At 39.1% G+C, this 17,788-nt stretch overlaps 2 pseudogenes across 1 annotated transcript; both read left to right on the top strand.

The window, feature by feature from the left end:
- Positions 1-38: 38 nt before the first annotated feature.
- LOC146470754 (uncharacterized) lies at positions 39-806 on the top strand (annotated as a pseudogene).
- A 2,489-nt stretch (positions 807-3,295) lies between these two features.
- Positions 3,296-15,252, top strand: LOC146470753 (uncharacterized; annotated as a pseudogene). Its single transcript, XR_014866961.1, has 4 exons — positions 3,296-5,721; positions 10,724-10,870; positions 14,386-14,454; positions 14,570-15,252. The product of XR_014866961.1 is annotated as an uncharacterized LOC146470753 (transcript).
- The last annotated feature ends 2,536 nt before the right edge of the window (positions 15,253-17,788 follow it).

Below are 17,788 nucleotides of genomic sequence, written 5' to 3'. Positions count from 1 at the left end.
TTTGTTTACAGAAAATTGGTACGAGTTTTATTTGTTTTTTGGTGGGCAATTGAGGCTTTGGTAAAACCATCACCGAACAGTTGAAGCACAGAAACGTGGACTATTGCACTGATGCAGAGGCCAGTCGCAAAGTTAACACCCTCTGTTCCGGAAATTTGATAATATCACACAAGACATGTACGAAGTAGAGTCTTGCAAGAAAACTATTAAGTTTAATTTACCAATTCAAGTCGGTTTTTTTTTCTGTACCAGTACGCCAAGCTAAGAATGCTGCAGTTTTATTATGATTTTCTTGACAAGTATCTCGATCACAGCGACTTTCAAATGTGTGAAATGGACACTGACTCAGCATACATCGCCATTTTTTGGGATAGTGTGGAGAGTTAAGTAAACTCGGAATTAAGAGCTGAATTTGAACAAGACAAGTGCAACTGGTTTCCCCGGACCGACACCGCTGAGCACAAGGCTTAGGACAAGCAAACTCCAGGATTGTTTAAGGTTGAGTGGGAGGGACAAGGGCACTATCGGCTTGTGTTCAAAAAACCTACTACTGCTTTGTGGCGAAAGATAAGTTTTCTTGTAAAGGGGTTAACAAACGCTGTAATGAGATCAACAAAGACAAGCATTTAAATGTTCTGCTCACTGAACAAAATAATGCTGGAGTGAACCATGGTTTTCGTGTTGTAAATAATACCATGCATACCTACACTCAGGTCAGGGACGCATTTTGTTATTTTTATCCGAAACGCAATGTCCTCAAGGATGGGGTCAGTACCCTGCCTCTCTTGATATTTAACGTTTTGTAAATAGTTTTCCCTTGCTTTTTGTAAATTGCGAATAGTATCGTATATAAAATTGTATATAGTTTTTTTTCTCCATATAGTTTTCTCATAGAATTTCACCGAAAGATTGATTGATATGCTAATCATGGCGATCTCTATGCACGCATACAGGTAAACAACGCTAAAATGTGGCGTCATTATGTCATTGGCGGTCATTTCGTGTGAAATTAGTGATAAATTTAGTAAAACTCAACAAGAAGAAAGTGACATTGTCAATCAGTTATCAATACCAAGTAAAGGAAAGGCTTCATTGAAAACTTGATCAGCAGGTATTGGAAAAGCAGCCAAAACCAAGAAACAGTGGCTCACTTTGTACTCTATTCAGAATGTTTACACACTTAGAGAGCACCACCCAATTTTCTGAAAAGTGACCGTAAATGGCCTGAATGAAACAAATCCCGTGCAAGAACCTTTCACGAAAGTTGTAGGTTATATAGTTGTTCCCTATAAGAACAAACAGGTCATGTGTTCGTTATAACAGAGATTTCCTGATACCGGGTTCGTTACAACAGTGCTAGGCTCCATACATTTTACTTCTCCCAGGCCCAAATATATCATTCATTATACTGGGGACTTTCTTAAATAGAGGTGGGCGGGTGGGGTTTATGCTCTGTTTCGATAAATCTGTTAACCCTTGCACCCCGAAGCACGCATACAGGTGCGCTTCTAAAAATGGTTTACATTTTGTCCCCAAAAATGCACACCACGGGCCATTTTAGTTCCCAGACCTCCTCAAACTGTGCCATAAACAACATGTTTCAAAATGGCTGCGATTTGAAGCGATTTTGCGATATTCTCTCCGGGTTTTTTCAGTTTTTCACTGCGACTTACATATTTGTTTACATTGGGATTTAAAGATGGCGTCCTTTTATAGCGATCTTGATGAAATTCAGCGTATCGTCCTCTATGCTCTCGATGTAAACGACAGATCGATACAGAGCTGGGAAGACATATCCGAGGAAGACTCTGATGACCCATCTGCTGCAGAAAATACCCAAGATCAGGATTTGGCCGATAAAAGTAGCGAAACCGAGCAGCTGCCTTCAACATCTGGGAGTCATGTGCGGACCTCTGTGAATAATAGGGCTCAAAGACGTAACAGAGCTCCAGAAATTAACTGGGGAGGACTGGATGAAGTAACAAACGTTGATTATCCAGAATTTTTGGGTCCGGAACATGGACCGGTTGAAAATTTTGCTGTTGACTCTGACCCTGTTGTTTTCTTTGACAAGATATTTACGGATGAACTCTGGGATCTACTTGTCACTGAGACAAACAGGTATGCCGGACAGGCTAGTGCAACCAATTGGCAGGATACTACCAGGGATTAATTGAGGTGTTTTATTGGATTTTTATTTGGAACATCCATCAATGCAGTCACAGTTTGCCGGTAGTTTGTGATCTCTGCCATCCTGCTTTTCATGACCATGCTCATGTTATTTACATGGATGATTTTTTCACAGGCATTGTTCTTTGCAAGAAACTGGCTTTGGAACCTACACTGTGGGGACAGTGTTCAAACAGACTAGGGTATCAAAAGTGTCTTGTCCATTCCTCCAGAGGCCAAGACAATGTTTCTAGAAAGAAGCAGGATGGTTCGGTTGTAGCAATAACTGCTCCACCAGTTGTAAAAGATTATAATAACAACATGGGTGCAATTGACAAGAACGACCAGTAGAAGAAGACCTACTCCATTGACCGCAAATCTAGGAGATGGTGGATGCGTATATTTTTCCATCTTCTAGATATTAGTAGGCTGAATGCATTCATCATGTAACAGCAGCGTTTTTGAGGTGGAACAGTGGTCCAATAGAGGAGGTTGTGGCCCCAGTAATGGACCAGAAGGCCTTTACTTCTCACCTTGTGACATGCCTTTGAGGAGACCACTCCTTCCGGAAACAAAGAGGCCAGCCTTCACTGTCTTCCTCCACCTTGACACTTTGTTCCTTAGGCCATGAGTCAGTGAACATTGTAAACAGTGGGAAAATGAAGAAAGGGAGATATGCTGAGTGCTGCACACGCCAAAACAAGAAGAGAGCCAGAGTGGAAACTGTCTATGGATGCCTACAATGTGAAGTTTGCCTATGCCGGGATAAATGCCATGACCTGTACTACAGTAGGCTAGCACTGCCAAATCAATAACGTACAACGTTTGAGTACCTGAAACAACCTCTCATCACAAAAATAACTGTGTTCCTCTGTTTTCCTCAAAGGAAAATAATGACATGATTGTTCAAAGTAACAATTTTTCTTTTTCTTTCAATAATTCCACATATTTTTACTCCAGTTTTTAATGCTATTTTACAATTTTTAATCGAAGAAACTGTAAAGATTTTGAGACTAACAATTCTTTACATGATTGTGAACTTTATGAAGACTAATGTGACCATAAAGTGTAGAATAATGTGAACAAATAGTGTAAAATCTGCCATTTTTACCTTTTTGGTGGCCATTTTTAATATCTAATAGCCAAAGCTAATAATTAACCAAAAGACACAATACATATTCAGCTTTTCAAAAATATATGGTTATCTATACCTTACAGTAAAGAAATAGCCTGCATGTGATCTTTTGTGAACATGGGTGGTTTTCTTAGAAATTTTCTCAGAAAATTCAGGGGTCAAAGGGTTAAAGGGCTTAAGAAGGCAATCAGTGCCACCTTGGAAAATGCAGAAGTGGAAACTGGAAAGAAAAACTGCTTGCTTTTGGTGCCGATGGCGCTTTGGTCAACCTTGGCAAGAAGGCGGGCCTTGCAGTGTTACTGAGGAGAGATGTTCCGCATCTTGTCTACTTCCACGGTCAGCCTCACAGAATCAAGCTCGCCCTGCTGGAACTTCAGAACAGCTACAAGTCTGTAGAAGATGTGTACAGGGTCCTCCACTTAATTAGGAAAATGCACCATTACAGTCCAGAGAGTGTGAGGGCACTGAAGTCTATAGCAGACCGGCTTGAAATCAACATCCTGAAGCCAACGCAGGTTAGAGGGACCTGCTGGCTTCCTCATGTCAGCCAAGCACTAAAAGTGTTTGTCGGCAACACCTCTGCCTCTGAATCGGGTCAGCATGCGGCCGTTTTGATACACATGGAGAGTTTGAGTGTCAACTCCAAAAATGCAGACATCCGGGGAAAAGCGTGGCATGTGTCCACCAAGATGAAGGATATCCATTTTGCCATTTTTTGGCAGGCTTATTCTCGATTTTAAGTCGGCTGAGTCTCCAAATGCAGCAAAATGACATTATCCTCTCCATAATAGTGTCCCATCTCAAGGAAACCATGCTGAGAGTGGAGAGCCTTGCAAATCGTCCTGTGGCAGATGGAAACCTTGCTAAATTCTGGAAGACGGTGGAAGACACATACTTGTTTCAGGGGGTGGATTTAACAGGTCGCATTGAGTCAAGGGCCTGGGGTAAAGGTAAACGTAGAGAAGGAGGAGGGAGCCTCAAGGTAGAAATGGTGACTGTCGTAAACCTCACCATAGAAGGCCTTCGCGAGAGGTTTGACGTACTGCTTGGCACCGAAAATAATAAAGGGAGTAAGGTCACAACCCATTTTAGAGAGAGCAGGATGTAAGATCTCCGCTTTTCAAGACCGGTGGATCTCTCTAAAAGTCCAAGTCAACGGGCCCTCTGAAGACAGGCGAACCAAATCCTCCAATACTGACACATTCAGTGTGGCTCTGGTACTACTTTTGATTAGGTTCTGGGTCGAAACAGCACACTCACACTGCACTGCAGAAATTGGAAGGACAAGAACTAACTCCACAAGATGTAAAACATCTGCAAAGTCAGTCTTGTAGGGGACTTTGGTAAGTAAGGCCTCCCAAAGGCTGTCATAATCTAGCTTCGGTAACTGCCCGCCAGTAACTATTCTTTCACAGTTTTTCCAGAAAGAAAATATAGCTGTGATCATGTTGCTGTGTTTTGTTACCAATTATCTCTGAGTGTTTGCTTGTCTGTTTGTTCAAGTTACAACTATTTAACACTAAATTAATTCTTACAACCTTCATTTATAGGTGAAACTTGAGTTGTGCATCACTAACCTTGCGAAAGTGGAGTTTAGAAACACCACACCTACATCAACTAAAAAGGATTTGCAGGAAGAGCCAAAAGGTTCCTTAAAAGGCCAGCATGAGGTTTCACTATCAAGCTTCAACCTTCAGAAGCTAGTTGACAATTTTGTTGAGAAACTCGTAGACAACATTAAATCAAGGTGACAGTACCATAAAATACATTTTGCATATATGTGAATATTCAAAGGTAATTTCAAGTCACTGTTTAATTTTTCAAAGATTTTTTCATAATCCTCATTTTACTGCATAATTTTCACATTGCTTAAAAGCAATGGTTGATCACTTCACTCTAGTTGATCAGCTTTTTTTGCTTCATTTATTATAGTACTGCTGTACAAGATGTTAACTGTGTACTATTCATTAATGCTTCTGTTATTATAGATTCAACTCTGATGACCTTCTGTCTTGTTAAGCTGTTGTCAATGAGGCCCATAAGCTTGTTACCTTCTGAAAACCTTAAAGAGTATGGGCACAAAGAGGTCAGAACCCTCTGTGACTACAATTGCATCATTAAGACCTCAAAGTGGAAGGAGAATGGTGTCCAGAAAGAGAAAACAAGCCCGCCTCTGATTAACTCTGGCAGAGCTTTACAAGAATGGAACCTCTTGAAGAAGGCGCCTTATCAACAAGTACCATTGTGGTGAATTCCCAAACCTCATCACACTTGCTCAGCTAGCTTTCCAGTACAAAATAACATCTTGACTCCACTGAGAAATCAGACTCCACTGAGAAATCAGAGTCAAACTTGGTCCAGAGAGATAATTTCAATTTTGATGATGCACTGGAAAAAAGGAGCAAAGGGAAGGACAGGTGGATCTATGAGCTCAAATTTAAGATTACATTTTGAGATTGGCCCCTGCACAAAGTTATTCATGATTTGTGTTATATTATGTGTTACTTGGGTGACTTATTTTTAGCATTTAAATGCATAAATTGCTTGGCTCCAGACTATTTAGGTAAACATTTTGTTAAACATTCAGCAGTTCACAACAAGAACACAAGGGAATGTCACAATTTTGTGGTCCCCCAATGTGGATTGTCAATGGCACAAAGGGCATTTTACTTTGGGGTTCAAAGAGAATGGAATGGACTAGCCGACAATATTATGAACATTAAAGAGATTGATGGTTTTAAGCAGACACTTTATTAGAATATATTTCATACGAAATTTTAAATTTCATGAAATTCGTGTAAATAAGTTTTCTTTTCTTGATTATTATGTAATAGTTAACATTGTGGCTGAAAAGCCCCGCTGAAAGGAGTTTTAATAAAGTATGTATGTATGTATGTAAACAAAGGAACAATACAATGATTGCTTCACTCAGTCGCAGGAGTGCTCGATGCAAAAACATGCAGAGCAAAATATAAATTTAAGATAGAAAATGTAACACAGTTACTCGAGTTTCACGCACTAAGCGATCATCAGACTGTACCGTTGGAGATTGTAGAGTTATAATTTAAGGAGGGCGGTTGGAGTGATCTTGCTTCTGATTGGCTGCGTAGAATTTATTTTCATGCCTGCATTTTGTAATTAACTCAGAACGTTTATTGAGGGTAGATTTGTCAGCAGATAGGATGCAGAGCTTCTCTGATAAGCACACATTGCAGCGTGAGGGATGTCCGTGATATGGATTTGCTCGTTTGATAATGGACCATTTGATCTCGTAACTGGTGCCATTATCCTTCTGGTCCCAGATGTATTTGGAGAGAACAGTGTCATGTGAATGTTTGCGGTGGTTGAAGGAAAGCTTGTGGTTGCTATATCGCGTTTTGAAAGTATGCTCCGTCATTCCTATATAAATCTTATTATCGGCGGATGTGGTGGTGACGTCTGCCCTGTAAACGATACCGCTTGCAAGACACGCGCCATCGAGAGAGCAAAGGTCTTTCTTCCTGAAGTTGCATTTGTCAGGCTCATTGTTGTTGTTCCTCAGTATCTTTGCGTTGTGGTGCTTGATGATGTTTGCCATGTTACTCGTGCAGCTATAGCTGACTTTCACATTGTTCCCATTGAACAGCTTGTGGAGGATGTGTGCCTTAGGAAAATGTTTATCGTTCAAGGAGAGGAACGATCTTGCAACATTCGTCTGGACATTTTCACTGTAAGGTGGGTTAAACCAAATGATATTTCTCGGTCTGTTCTTGCTTCTGTTATTATTCCGGTTTTCGATATTTACATATCGAAGATTCTCATGGTAGCCGCTGGTTTTGAGGGCATAATTGTAGGTCTGCGAGGCTTTGTTGAATTCATTAGAGTGGCATGATAAGCTTGAGATTCTGGTGCTTATTGAAGCTGGAAGGTGTTTGATGATGGAAGGAGGGTGGTTGGATTTTGCATTAATGTAGAGCGGGTTGTTGTCTGGTTTTCTATATGGATAATACTTTGCGGTGGTAAGGTTTAATGTTACATCAAGGTAGTTCACGATCTTGAGGTTGGATTGTGCTGTTATTTGCAGGCCTAACTCGCCCAGGATCTTAGAGAAATCTTTCCTCGCCTTGTCAAGAGATCTGGCGCTCATATTCTTGAATACTGCCAGACCGTCATCTCTGTATAGGTCAATGCTTCCGTTAGTGTAGGTGGATGTTAGCTTGTGCAGTATGTATAGACCCAACAGCTCACAGACCTCTGCGCCATCATAACAGCCAATTGCGACATCAAACATAGGGGAATCCCCTTTCTTGACCCACGGTTCGTTGCCGTTGAACAGCAGGGTTTTTTCGTGAATGCATGATAATTTCGACATCCTCATCCGAAATGGTGGTGTGCTGCTTCGCATACTCTAGCGACGACTTCAGGAGAGCTTCAGATATGGAGGGGTAGAAATCAACTATATCGAAAACCGAGAAAGAGTGTTTGTCTTTGTCTTTTATGTTTGAGAACCAATGAATCACTGACTGCGTGTTTCTCCACTGGTTGGCATTAGTTTTGGATCTGATACTGTTGTTAATTCTGTCCAGTATTTGTTTGCTGATCAGTTCGAGGTTGTTCTTCGCTGGGTTAATCAGTCTACATTTTGGGTTGTTTAGAAAGTTCTCCTTGTGATCTTGTAGGGAGATGAATGCTTGTCTTCTGGCCATTGTCTCGACCCTGTCACCGATACCAAGTTTGGTGGAGATATCTTTCAGTTCCCGGTTCACGTCATGTATGTATGTGTGTGTGTGTGTGTGTGTGTATGTATGTATGTATGTATAGGTAGAGTTCATATACACTGATGAGTGTGGGACTCAAACTCCTGGGTATGGGACTCACACTCCTGTGTGTGGGACTCACAGGTTTTTTGGATGGATCACTGAGTATGTATCTCACTAGTAATAGTTCTCACTAAAGCTGCCCCCGCTTTTTTTTTATGGCGTGATGCTTTGTACAGGGTATGTTGTTTTTTGCGTAAAATGCAGACTGAACACTGCAGACCAGGGGTAAAATGCAGACTAAATAAAATTAAATTTTGTTCGGTTGGGCAGGTTGTATCCCGGAAAGTATTCATTCATTTTAAACCGTGAGAACTGTTTTCATTTTCTACGATTTTTTCGCAAGCGCTAAATTCCTTCCTCGTTATCTGCACAATAGAAATCTTTTCATATTTGAATTCTACATTTACTCAGATTTCTATAGAGACAAAAATGAGCTCGATAGGACATATATTTACCGAGAGACGAATTTTTGAGTTTTCTGTACTCGGTTTGTTTACAACGTAATTAATTCACGGCGGACGGTACATCCATCCACGCACTTTAAAATTCACCGATATATTTCGAAAGCACATCGTCAAATGCATTTTTTTTTTCAAAACTAAAACATTTAAATATCTTGTTGAGTGGTTTTTCTCTTTATTTCGAAGCCAATTCTTGGAGAAATAATTTTTGAAAGTATTGGAAGAAGTAGGGCGCCGTCCCCAAAAGTCAGGCAATGAAATCCTAAGTTCTTTTCGCAAGCCTCAAATTCCTTTTTCGCTAACAACGCTACATATATCTTTTTGGAATTCTACACTTACTTATTAGCTTTCTATACAGACCAAAATCACTTCGAGTGTTTTACAGTCAACCCAGGTCACGCGTAAACGATATTTTTGAAATTTGAACGGAGTTTTGAAATTTACATGTCAGTTTTCAAAATCGTCAACGAGATTTCAGAGTTCCCGTATAAATTTCCTTAGCTTATTGACAGTATAAAGCTATGAATTTATCTTTACATTGCAAAATTGAATATTTCAAGAATAACAATTGCTTCCCAAGTATTTTGAATCTTTTTTTTTCAGTTAATGCGTCTTTTTCGGAACGATTTCCAGAGAGATGTCCATCATTTCAGTCACACATCGGACATTACAAAGAGAAATTTGAATGTTCATTTCATTCTTGGAATTACTGTTCACGCGTGACCTGGATTGACTGTAACTTTAAAAAGATAGTCTTTATAATTTAGTCTGCATTTTACCCCGAGTCTGCATTTTACCCCCAGTTTGCAGTCTGCAGTCTGCATTTTACACTGACCGGTGTGACCGTGTCTTACGGTCAAAGATCGATGAACAATATCTAAATTTGTGCGAGTCTATTCTTCAAAGACCTCGATGAGCGATGCTTGTTTCCACAATTTTGACTTTAACCGAATGATCTATAAAGCTATAAGCACTTATGACTTACCTTCAGCACTGGCAAACCTCAAGACTCCGTTCCCAGCATTCTTCGCTTGTTTGTTCAAATCTTCATTCACCCCCAGCGAAGATTCGGCAATCCTTTGCGAACTTTTTGGGCAATCCTTTGCGAACCGTTTTCTCCAAAATTGAGATTTTTTCTCGACACACCGAAATTCTATACCCTATACGCGGGGAGTCCTAATGTGCCTCCTCGGGTTTTGGCCGTCTGGGCCAAAACCCTGCAGGGGCAATAATTTAGCATTTAACTCATTGGACCTGAGCATTCCGGATCACTGCACGTTCTGGGCTACTGGCAGTTTGTTTGTTTTTTTTTTTTTTTTCATTTTCTCTGCTCTACGGAGTTTACAGTTCCAAATTTAGGCAGCTTTTCTCAAGATGTTCATCTGAGCTTGGCAGATATAGCTGTTGACTGCTATGAATATTGCCCACCTCTCTTCGTGTCCACCTTAAGGCGTCCAAGACGGACCCCTTTCTCAAGGGGTGCTTCATTCACATTGGCAGAGGCAATTCTCCACTTTGTGCTGTTCAGTCGCTTTTGGTCTATCTGAATTTTAGGGGGAACAAGGCTGGACATCTTTTCCTTTTTCAAGATGGCCGACCTCTGTCTCGGGCTTATCTTACTGACTACATAGGATCCTGTCCGCAGCGGGTATTCAGGGTTCCGTCTCAAGCCATAGCTTTCGCATTGGGGCAGTGACTGTGGCGGCTCACAATGGAGTTCCTGACCATGTGATTCAGGCCTTAGGTCACTGGTCCAGCAACGTATACCAGCTGTATATCCAGACACTATCCGAGTTGCTCACTTGGTTTTTCAGCCAGTTAGTGGTTTGTTCACATTATGCTGGCATAATTTTGAACGTAATAAGGCAAAAAAACAAAACAAAACAAGAACTATGCTGGAATAAAAGTGCAAACAAAAAATATTACATAAAAAAAAATAAGAAAGAATAAAACAAAATAAACATTTCTTTGACTCCTTGTATTTTATACATTTCAAGATCAGGCCTGGTTACAAATTAGCAAAAAAACATGGCTTTCAGTACCTCTAGCAGTTCGAGATCAACAACTTTGTCCTCCTTGGATGAATCTCAACAATCCAATAAGGATAATCACAAAAAAAAGAACAGCGACAATTCTTAACACCTTGTGATCTCCAACAGATTTATTAAGAAAAAGGTTGACTCCTCCCAATCTTGCTAAAGATGGCAAGTGATACCGTTCACCAAAAGACAGTTCCAACCAGAAGAACACTGACCCTTCTGTCAGAGTGGAAGAGTTTCCTAGAGAAAACTTGATGGTCTCAAATGGTAAGCTTTTTTGTAATGTTTGCCATGAAGAAATCGGTATAGAAAAGACGATCATTCTAAGCCATATTGAGTCAAGAAAACAAGCATCTGGAAAGATCCGTATTGCAAAGAAAGAAGCAAGGAAAAGAAACATTGTAGAAAGCCTAGTTGTGTACGATAACAAAGTAGGAGTTCCCTTAAGACCATTTCTGAGACTTAGTCAAGGAAGACGCATTTTTGTTAACTTCCAGTGGGGATCTGTCTAAGTTGATATATGTGATTGCCATAGAGAAAAAGAAGAAAGTCAAAGAAGAAATAACTGTAAGTGTATATTTGATGGGAAAACCCATGTGGCGGAAGCTCTGAATATATATACTATATATACTACTATATGTACTATGCTTTGTTATTAATTGGAAACGGCTCGTCTTCTTCTGTTGGTAACAAAGCCTATGAGTGGAGAAGAGTCAACATATGAGCTTCTAAGAACTCTGTCTGTAGAATTTGCAATTCCACCTGGCCTTCTGCTTGCCTCAATGAGGAATCGAGCATCTGTCAACAATGTAACAATACATGAAGATTTTGTATCCCCATTTTGTGGATATTGGATGCTTAAACCATACACTTGATCTGTTGGTGAAAAAACGCGCAAGCCAGCCTTTGACAAGTTTGTTACCTCTTGGATCAGTGTATTTGCACACAGTGATCTTTCTTCAGGAAATGCTTTTAACCCCTAGGGGACGAACTACGCATATGTACCTCCATAATTACGTCACCCCTTTCAGGAGCTATTTTTGCTCTTTCCGTGAGTGAATGGTAACACTGAATGGTAGCTACCTCATGTATCACAAATTATTGTCTTTCATAGAAAAAAATGACTGAAAACCCATATTTTGATCTTTTGAGAAATTTTGGCATGCGCATACTTGATCAAATTGTAATATCCTTTTAAATATGGTGTGACCAAGTGTTTATAAAGAAGTGTTTTAGCCAAATAAAGGCAAATGGCAGCTGCTACAAAGACGAACTGCCTGTGGCCTTCCTCCATATTGCTCGTGCTGTTCACATAGATTCTGAGAACGAAGAGCCTTCTGACACTGATAGTAGTGTTTCGGAGGAATCTAGCTATGAAACTGAAGACGAAGATGATAGTACTGAGGATGGCAATGACCAAGATTATTCAAATTTGCAATGGTCTTGTCATGTTCAAGATCCAGGAGGGGTGGATTTCAACGAAGACATAGGCATCAAAGTTGATATGCCTGCTAATTCCGCTTGCATCGATTATTTCATGTTATTCACCAATCATGTTTACCAACTGATTGTGAGTGAGAGCATCCACCTTGGGTGGCAAAAAAGTGAACTTGATGCGGATTTATTAGGCAGTCTCCAAAATGTTGGTGTCCCTGAGTTGAAAGCTTAGCTTGGTCTCACATGGGCCATGGGCTTAGTTAAAAAAAAAAAAAACAACCTCAAATCGTACTGGTCCTCTAATGCAGTCACTAATACTCCATTATTCGCAAACACAATGGCTAGAGATCGCTACCTTGCAATTCTAAGGTTTATGCATTTTGTAAACAATGACAATGCAACAGTTTCTGCAGATCCTAATAGGGATAAACTGTGGAAAATAAGACCATTTCTAAATATTCTGTTTCCAAGGTTTACTTCAGTATACTCACTATCACAGAATTTATCTTTGGATGAAACTTTGATACAATTCAAGGGAAGAGTCCAATTCAGGCAATTTTTGCCTTTGAAAAGAAGCCGGTTTGGTCATGCTTGAGGTTGCTGTGTTAAATGCAAACATCCTGTCCCAGAAAGCAGGCCACCCAGATACCACTCTTGGTCAATTCAAAGATACACTGGTGCAACAACTAATCGGAGGAAATTGTTTTCTGACAGGAGTCAAATACTGCCAGACACTTGCTTCAATCACATGCTCTTTCACCACCCTGTGGTCACTGAAACTCACAGGAAATGCAAAGTGTTCATCCAACTGGTTGACACCAGCAATGATTGGGCATCTGTCCAGCACCATGTTTTGAGAGGTACCACAACTTACACGAGTACCTTTTTGACGATCCATCAAGAGATGGCCCCAAAAGGCTAAAGGATGCCAATGGTAGACCAAGGGCTGGACCTGGTAGGTCACTTCAAGGAAGATCCAGATGAAAACTTTCTATACTATGTAAATAGTGAACAAAGTTTTAGTTGAAGCAGTTTTTTGGAAGCATTTCAATGTACCAGTTTTGGGTGAACAGTTTTTGTTGAACTGGTACAGTAATATTTATTGCGCATACAGTACAATTCATATGATCTGTCAGAATGAGATCCAACTAGCAAAATTTGTTTTTGAAAGGTTCTCATGTGGCAAACTTTTTCATTCAGTGTTTAGTGACTAAAACATTCATATTCTCTGTTTAAGACGTGATCCATTTGCCTAACAGTTTGACATTTGCAAAATTTAAAACATTTTCTTATTTTTCTTGTTTTTTTTCTTTTTCAAGATTTGTCATATTTTTTCTTTAGCTTCTGTTATATACCTCGGTATTAAAAATAATAGTATGGAATCTCTTCTTTCAGAACATGTATAGGTTGTAGGGGTTTTCAAAGAGGTGGCTGTAAACCATCAGTTAATCAAGTGCTTGACTGTTTTGGTGACATTCCAACTTTTGTCAATGGAGAGGGCCTACCAGAGGCAACAGAAACAAAATGTCAGCCCATCATTAATGGTTCACAGCAATTAGCCCAGTTAAAGGAGTAGAACCTGCAATCACATTTGATGTCATGACTTTGAAGAAGATAGGCCACTTTCCCTTATAGCTGATGAAGAGATCACGAAATTAGAGGCGGAAGTGACGAATCATTGCTTTCCTAATTGCAGTGCTGTTATTGGGGCAACAGTTAATGGAAACATTGCTCTTTACCAATCAGTGGGAAGCATAAGCATTGGCTTGCCTTCAGTCAGCATATCATTACTTTATATCACACTTTGTAGACGGAGGTTGGCAGGAGACTGTTCAGTTATTCCAGTCACCTGTTCAGTTCTAGGAAGGTATCAGAAATACAGCCTACTATTCAAGAACTTCATAACCAGTTGAGACAGTTTGGTTTCTTAGATGGTGCATGCATAGATGTCTCGCAGAGAGAATTGCCCACTAATAATACTGCTGCTAAAGACGTCAATCCAGACATTGATGTGATTTCATAGTGAAAAAGTAATGAGCAACAGATCCCAACTGGGCTGCAGCTTTTTAAAAGATTGTACTGATGCAGCCCTCATCCACTGCCTTTGCCCCCTTTTGCACTTGCTTGAGGCTCCCCCAGACCTTGCAGGCACCGTCCCCACACTCACCTGTTGGTGATGAGTTTAATGGATGGATCACTGTGAAAAGTTGTTAAATATGGTCTATATCCTTTGTGTACATTTCTTCTATCATAATTACCTGGGTAACTTGTAATACTTATTTGTTTTCTACTTACTTATTCATTTACTTTTCTAATGCCACTTTTCTTCTTTTTTTTCTTTTTAGTCAACCTAATTTGTGTAGTAAAACATATCTGTTTAACTTCTTGCCTCAATTGGCATTTGCTATATGTAGGTAATGTATACATGTATGTTGTGGTTCAATTTTATAATTTATTTCAGAATCATTTTCATTCTTTTCCAACCAGTTTTAATTTTTTATAACTAGCTTCCTTTGTTGCAATCTCTAGTTCATAAGAAATGGAAGTACTCTAATGGTAGTACAATCTCAGAAGACAACAAGAAAGTCACTCCCAAACAACACATTATCGTGTACAGATGTATTTTCCTTCGCCCACAACAGAATAACACATCGCAGGAGACAAGCATCATGAAGTGGTTCACCAAAAACTACACAGACAAATAAAAAAGTTGTGAACCTTTTTGTGAAAATAAGCAAATTTCACCAAAAGCACAGAAGAGTAAAAGGTAGAGTGAAACCAGTCAAACAACCTCTTGAAGCTGAAACATTTGTATCTTTACAAGCAATAGATTTAATGGACATTTGAAACTGCCCCTGGAAGCCAAACAAGAGTCCCACAAATGGGCAGTAACTTTCATTGGCCACCACACCAAGTTTATACAAGTCCTTCCCCTTTACAATAAAACTGGAAAAGAAGTCCTTGATGCTTCACAAAGTGTTGCCTTGTGTATGGTTACCCGCAAAAGAAAATTCATATATATATAATATTTATCCCATGCCATGAAGAATACAGGCAACCAGAAAGCTAGAAACCTGTAACAACAGGAAGTATTCCACAAAAAATCACAGTGTTCCTTGTGGCCTAAAATTTTTCCCCGCCAAAAGATCGATTGAAGAGCCTGCGACAGGTCAAAATTTTCATTCCGAAAAAAATTACTGTCAACAACTATAACATGGAACCAGAATACCCCAGTTTTGACCTCAATTTTGAATTCCTGGAACCAGACATCGAACTCAATGAGTGGCATATGGGATAAATTAGTCATCCAGTGCCTTCTTGTGGTATACCGTGAATATCGTACTCGTGACTTGATTTTTCACAACTACTATGTACCTGATAAAATTAAATTTAGAAATACCGATGACTATAGTCAGTATGTATCTGACAATGGAAAAAAAATTTACAACCATGGAATGAAGCACTACTGTTTTCAAAATGGAACAAAGATTGCACACCAATCGCCAAGAACACCAATGACACAAGGCCTTCTCGAAAGTGCCAACAGAATGTGGAAAGAAAATACAAGGTACAATGCATACAATTAAAATTCAAGAAGGATGACAAAGTCTCAATAAGAACTGATTGAGTAGATAAAACAAATTCATTGTATCCCAAAATGCCATTTGCAAAAATAATACAAATTTTTATTCAGCAACAACTATGGCCAAGTTGTAACACCATTTGGCCACATCAAAGGCACCATTTAAGCAACAAGGCTGCATCCATACACAGCCACTACTGTAACATTTGACAACAAAGAAATTGCATTCACTGCTGTCTGCAAAGCAGCAAAAGATTTGCATTAATTTAAAGAATTTAAATTGTTCTTAAAATATTATTTATTATTTGTAGGTTACTAATGCTAGATAAAGCAATCTTATTTTTAAAGAGTGAAGTTGATAAATTGATTTAATTTCTATTAATTATTACTATTATTAGTTACAATAACACCATTTCACACAACAAGTAGAAGCCAGCAACAGCAATGGTCAAAGAGAAAAAAAAAAAAGAACCGGGAACTGGCAGAATTCTGCTGGCCGTACAAATATAGGTAGCCACCTGTACTGGCTATAAAATTTCTCTTTGAATTCAAAGAAAGATGTGCATGTAAAAATAAAATAGCTAATTTAGAATACAGATTTTGCAACGGTTTTTCGGATATCAAGGATGCATGTGACCTATTAGAAACCCATTTCACAGTACATATCATTCATGACTGATTTGGCAGTTGCAAAAACCAAGCTGGTTCAACTTGTTTGGGAAGATATGTGTTGATCTGTAAATGCCTTGGATGTTCGGTCAGTGTAAAATGCAGACTGCAGACTGCAGACTGGGGGTAAAATGCAGACTCGGGGTAAAATGCAGACTGAACACTGCAGACCAGGGGCAAAATGCAGACCAAATTAAATTAAATTTTGTTCGGTTGGGCAGGTTGTATCCCGGAAAGTATTCATTCATTTTAAACCGTGAGAACTGTTTTCATTTTCGACGATTTTTTCGCAAGCGCTAAATTCCCTTCTCGTTATCTGCGCAACAGAAATCTTTTCATATTTGAATTCTACATTTACTCAGCTTTATATAGAGACAAAAATGAGCTCGATAGGACACATATTTACCGAGAGACGAATTTTTGAGTTTTCTGTACTTGGTTTGTTTACAACGTAATTAATTCATGGCGGACGGTACATCCATCCGCGCACTTTAAAATTCACCAATATATTTCGAAAGCACATCGTCAAATGCATTTTTTTTTCAAAACTAAAACATTTAAATATCTCGTTGAGCGGTTTTTCTCTTTATTTCGAAGCGAATTCTTGGAGAAATAATTTTTGAAAGTATTGGAAGAAGTAGGGCGCCGTCCCCAAAAGTCACGCAATGAAATCCTAAGTTCTTTTCGCAAGCCTCAAATTCCTTTTTCGCTAACAACGCTACATATATCTTTTTGGAATTCTACACTTACTTATTAGCTTTCTATACAGACCAAAATCACTTCGAGTGTTTTACAGTCAACCCAGGTCACGCGTGAACAATATTTTTGAAATTTGAACGGAGTTTTGAAATTTACATGTCAGTTTTCAAAATCGCCAACGAGATTTCAGAGTTCCCGTATAAATTTCCCTAGCTTATTGACAGTATAAAGCTATGAATTTATCTTTACATTGCAAAATTGAATATTTCAAGAATAACAATTGTTTCCCAAGTATTTTGAATCTTTTTTTCAGTTAATGCGTCTTTTTCGGAACGATTTCCAGAGAGATGTCCAACATTTGATTCACACGTCGGAAATTACAAAGAGAAATTTGAATGTTCATTTCATTCTTGGAATTACTGTTCACGCTTGACCTGGATTGACTGTAACTTTAAAAAGATGGTCTTTATAATTTAGTCTGCATTTTACCCCCAGTCTATTCCAATCACTTATTAGTGACATTGATTTCCTCAATAAAGATTATTATTACTATTACTATAGTCTGCAGTCTGCATTTCACACTGACCGCTTGGATGTTTGTTACTAATTTTTCACAACATTGCACAATCACTTCACACAAATTGTAAAGCTGCAGTTAACATTGAAAGTGAGATGATTATAATGTCAAAATGAGAGAACACAATCTTTGCATATTTCACACAAACGGCATAGAAGAAGAATTCAGTGGTGAGAACTCCAGTAATTTACGTAAACAACTTTGAATCAAAGTTCACAGG

Source organism: Pavona decussata, unplaced genomic scaffold (assembly GCF_977016875.1).
Source record: "Pavona decussata unplaced genomic scaffold, jaPavDecu1.1 SCAFFOLD_111, whole genome shotgun sequence".
Classification (NCBI taxonomy): domain Eukaryota; kingdom Metazoa; phylum Cnidaria; class Anthozoa; order Scleractinia; family Agariciidae; genus Pavona; species Pavona decussata.
The sequence above is the reverse complement of the archived record's forward strand: the minus strand, read 5'-3'. Positions and strand labels throughout refer to the sequence as shown.